This window comes from Rhopalosiphum maidis, chromosome 4, assembly GCF_003676215.2.
Source record: "Rhopalosiphum maidis isolate BTI-1 chromosome 4, ASM367621v3, whole genome shotgun sequence".
In the NCBI taxonomy this organism is placed as follows: Eukaryota; Metazoa; Arthropoda; class Insecta; order Hemiptera; family Aphididae; genus Rhopalosiphum; species Rhopalosiphum maidis.
Genome location: NC_040880.1, coordinates 828,537 through 834,536, shown reverse-complemented (window position 1 = coordinate 834,536; position 6,000 = coordinate 828,537).

Genomic DNA, 6,000 nt, shown 5'->3' with positions numbered 1-6,000 from the left:
TTTATATATAATATACGTAGTCAGGTACATGAAAGGTGGTCACACTTGTCTGAACTGACCTCGTTATACGGATCGACACTACCAAATGCTAACATAAAACAACGACTATCCTTGTCAGTTGTTGGTCTCACACGTGTGTTCAAAAAGTATCAATTTTGCAAAATGTTCAATATTTATCAACATTAAAATCGTAATTATTAATTCAAGCATTATACTTATTACCTAATATATTAACTTTATTTAATTAATAACCTGTATTAAATTTGCCAAGGCGTGAGTTTTCGTAGGAACAAGTTGTTGGAATGCTGGATAACTATTATTTATTTATTTGAACGTCCATCTAATCCGAGCATTGTACCATGTTATATAATTTTGGACCGTTGATTTTTAAAATTTTTCTGACAGTAAAAAAAATGTATTGAGGCCGTTTTATAGATTTTGATTGTAAATTACTACAGTAATAAGACGTTAAAATATGTAGTTGTTACATAAATTGGTCTCGTAAATAAAACTAAATATGTGACGTACAAATAAATTATCCTTTATTATGACGTTTAATCCTGAAAACAACCAGTATCTCAATACCTAGTAAAAATGACAGACTAATAATTTACATTATTTGACATAATTTATTTTATTGGGTTTATAACAAAATTATAGATAGGTTGTAGTTGGTACTTGGTACCTATATACTTGTATAGATCTAAACATCAGTGAATTTAATCAAACATAATGCACGCACAGCACAAAAAGTAGTAAAGTATAGAAAGGTTTTTAGAAATAATAAGTATTATAATATAATTTATTCGTTTTTCAATTTTATATTTATTATTGCATAATATTTTAATTCATTCGTCGAGTAAATTTATGATTATTTTGAACTTCACATAGACCATGGTTTAAATACACAAGTTATTTTATTAATATAATTTAATCATCATTCTAAAGTTTCGAGTCTGCTGAGACTAGGTCGGAGAAATTCTAGTATTTAATATGTGCGTAGGTACATTATGATTGTACAACGTAAAAAGTGAATACGTAAGGGAAACGGTATTCAAACGAAACGTCATCGATTTTCAGGGTATAATGATAATATAATATCAAAACGTTGTCTGTGCTTTGATGATGGCGAACAGTGGGAGCGATGTATATCATTATTTTATATAATAGGTACAATTCCTAAAAGAGAACTCGGCGGGCGACGACGACGACGGCAGCGTCGATAACAGCAGCTGGCTCAGCCACCGGGCCTAGCTTTCCCCACCGCGCACGCGCATCGGCTGCCAACTGGTTGTCTGTTCACTGTTCACATTGTATTCGGCTTACTCACCACTATAACAAGCCAGTGGTTACCAAAACACATGTGCGTATGACGACGTTGCAGTAACCCGGCTCGGCTATTGTGTCGTGTTTCGAAAATAAAATATTTCAAGCCAAGTCGCGCGTACCTACTACAACGGCTCATATATTTTATCATATTAGTAGTTGGTACAACGTTGTTATTATTCGTTCGCTACAGACTTCGTTACGAGCACAAGCAGAGGGCGCACCAGTAGTGCGGGTCGATGCGACTACATTCTACGTAGCGATGGGGTCGTTTTGATAAAAAAAACCTACCGCAAGGGCATCCCAAAATATCAACCGTTGGAAAGCGTGACACAAACCTCCTAATATTCTCGTTAAAATAGATGATATTATCATGATAGTTTGTGTTATGAAATTGCACAAAAACACAAAAATTGGTCATTTGGACTAAATGAAAATATTAATTTTTGAATTAATAATCTACTAGTCTACTTTGTTGTGGATTTGTTAATTTAAAAATATTCTAAAGGTTTATAATGGTACGATGTACATTAATTATAGTTTTAATCGCAGTAACCGAGTGTCTGAGTAGTTTCATTAAAGGTTAAATAATTATAATTTACGATTTACCTATTATATATTTTAATATTAAATAATATATCGTATTAACTTGTTTGACACTTAAAGTAAAAAGAGAAAACATACTTAGTAGACTAGCATATTTTATTTTATGAAAAACATAATTATTAAGATTTACAAATCACGAATCAATAAGCACCATGTAGCTATATATATAATACCTATTGTAATATGTTTTATTAAATTATAACACAAAAGTTCTATATTGAATTTCCTAAAAAAGTAAAATAATAATTAAACAAATTAATCATTACTCTAAAAGTGTAAACGTACAATAAAGAGCTGTTTAATATTTTTGTACTGCTTTGAATGTTATTGTAGTTCAGTTGTTTTCAAGCGAAATCAAGTAACAATCAAATAAAAATGTAGTTATTATTATTAATGTGTATTACACTTTTCTCAAAACTTTATCAACCAAGAAGTATCAAGGCTCAAAGCTGAAAAATGCAAATTAAATTTAGTTTGTATGCTTTTTAAATCAGAGAAAAGTTACTGCACACAATATGCTGAAGAAATAAATAAATTTAAGCAAGTGCTGTGCTGTTGTTTTAACTAAGCTAATGTTAATTTGTTGGTTTTAAAGTGTTTATTTAATTACCAATAATTTTATTACATACTTTGAAAGATTTGAACATTAAAAAAGACCACCAATATGGATTTCTTATAACATGTGATATGTTATTTATTTATATTATGATAAAAAGGGAACTAAAATATTAATAATAACGAAATATTATACTGCAAATGTAAAATAAAAACTACCTACAGGATGACCAGGGTTATCAAATAGTTAAACTTTTTTTTACATTAAAATATTTTATCTTACGCCATACAGTTGGTGTGCGCAACACGTGTTGTCCGAAAAAAAAATTTGAGGTCAATACATTAAAACGTGCAATCTCATCGATATAGTTCACGAAATCATCATACCTATACGCGTATAATTGTATGTATATATACTACGACGTTATTACAGTTTTTGACATTTTATGTACATATTTATATAGGTACCTACTTTAATGGGGGGCATACAGCAATATCCTTAAATGTTAATTGTATTTCTAAATATACAGAATAGGTATAGGTACCTAATCGTTTCTTTGTGGTGATCATTTGATTGTACTTACCCATATAAATATATACATACACTTTTCGCTGTCTCTCTTCATACCTTTCTTCATTTTGCATGACACCTTCCATCCTTCACCCGTGAAGGATCTAAGGTTGAATACACTGTAGTTATATCATGTGTGACTGTGAGAGGGCCATTGGATTTATGCAAACAGGTGGCTAAAATATAATAATATTATAGTCATACGGCATATCACGGCATCACGTGGTTTTGGTTAATAATACAGAATACAACAAATTACACCAACTATATTTTATTTTATTATTTTCTCAATTATAATACAAATGTTGTATGTTATAATAAATTATTATTACTATCATTGTTGTAGTTATAAATATAGTAACTATACTTCGTATAGACAAGTTTACGAAGTCATAAAATGTAAGACCTTACATAGAAAACATTTGGTATATGGACATCATACTTTTTGGATAAATCTATACTAAGTTTATTGTCTGTCTTAAATTTTATATTATAAAAACAGCGCTTAACAATTTGTGTTCAGCCTTAAATATTGATTGTAAGTTACATTTATTTAGTATCTATATAGTTGGTTAGTATATGAAAATCATCGGTTTTTGATTTTCTCAAAAAAATTTTCTAAGTTCCTTAATGTATACACCGTCAAATATCGAAATTATGAATCATATAATACAGTGTTAAGTAAAAATCGAAATGTAATTCTGTAATTATTTTTAGGGACAGCTTCCTAAGCCAATGTATATTATTAATATATTGTTATTATCAATATCACATCAGTTACAGTTTACTATGATAGAAAAGAAATTGTAAATACATTAATTCATGTATAATCATTTAAAATCATTTTATAGTTTAGTTTATACACTATAAGTGAATGAAGAGTAAGAAGACATAATATATATATAGAATATAGCTAATATAGGTATACTATTTTTAATATTATTTTAGGTACTTATATAGTAATTTATCTATATACTATCAATGATAACAACGTATACACGTATACAAAAAAAAATGTCGTGGGGGAGGGGTTACAAAATATAGCAATACAAATTGTGCTGCAACATAATAAAATAATTTTTTCCTCATTACTCGAAATTATTTCCGGGGGGGAGGTGGTTGAACCCCAGAACCCTCCTGTATATGTGCCTGATTACAATATATATATATATATTATAGGTATAATGGAAGTTACTTAATATAATATTAAGAATTATATCATAGGAATATACACACTGGCGTATTTTGGTTAATTTTTCCGGGGGATGGGTTGTCCAAAATACCCTTTAATGACTCGGTAAAATTCGAATAATTCATGGATATTAAAAACTGCAAACTTAGCTTAAAATTATACCTTAAAGCATTGGTAAAATACTAATATATTGGGATATTTTTTTTAAGTTTTGGGAGTGTCCAGACACGGAGAGAACTTCTACAAAATACACCACTAAATATACGAAATGTATAAATTTAGTCAATTAATTGTTATAATGTTGATAAGACAGTTGCAAATGATACTTATAAAATGTACAGAGCCTTGCGTCTACCTAAAGCTTTAACAAATAATAATAAATTAAAAAATACAACCCTAAGAACTTTCCATTTTATCAATTATTTAGGCTCTAAAATAAACCATTACAGGAAAATATCGAAAAACATTCCCTTACAACTGTAGTATTATTTTTTTTTGTCGTTTCGTCTTCGTATAGTTTTCTAGTTATAATAATTTATTGTTGATACTTCATTACCTAAGTAAAAATAAGAAAAAAACATAGTGATATGACACGTCACACGTGAGAAGGTTTCTATTCGTAAAATAAGAACAATATTAAATTAATATTAATTTTAAGTTGATGTTTACCATAGAAAATATTAAAAAGGAATTAAAATTGAAACTTTAATCAAAATATATTGAATGACTAGAGGTCGCGCCAATGCCCCAATGCGCGGTTGAGCGACCTACGATATAACGTATCCGTATTGATTTTGTCTTCAACAACACTATTGTTCGTTTTTCATGATTTTATTTTTATTTTTTTCAACTTTTAAACATTTTAAACGCTTTATAAATTTTACGATGTAGAATATATCTTTATTTATATTATTTATGACCATCATACCAATAAGTGAATAGAAATATCAAATTTTAATATTTGTTATATTTAAAGTTTAAATTAATTTTAAAAATAAAAATAGATAAAAATAAAATGGAACAAATCACACATAATTGTTTTGAACTATATCAACTTAGATTATTTTTTTATTTCAGAAAATAAAGATCTTAACTCCTAATTTTTATAGAAGAACTTTGAAATTACAAATGTTTATCACTATGTAATTACTAATTATCAAATGGTTATTTCTTCATATGAAGTATTTATAAGCACCTAGTATTTACAGGATGATTTATCAAGCATGTCATCCATTTTAACCTTTTAATAATGCTTTTTTAAGTATGCTTAAAGACAGCAAATTTTCAAATACTTAGATTTTTGTATGCCAATAAGAAGTGTTTATCTATTATATAGTGGCGATAAAATTTTTTTTTAGATCATAACCACCTTTTTTTATTTATAATTGTTAAATTGAACACTTTTAATTCGTTTAAATTAAAATTCTTCTATGAGTATGTAAACCTATTTGTGTACTAAGTAACTAACTTTGAATCGTTTTATAGGATACTCCTTAAACAGTACAAAAATTCAAGTATATTTGAAAATACTTATGTTCTTTAAATAGGTTAAACTAAACCTGTACTTAAAAATTTCAAAATTCTAGAACTCAAAAATAATTGAATATGTTCAGTTATATAAATAGAATAAAAATAAGTGTCATGTTTGGGGCATAATCACTCTACATAAACGTCAAAGGGAAAAATAATATCAAATAGAATAATGTGCTATTCATAGTTAACCTATTATTTGTGTATAAAATATATAACT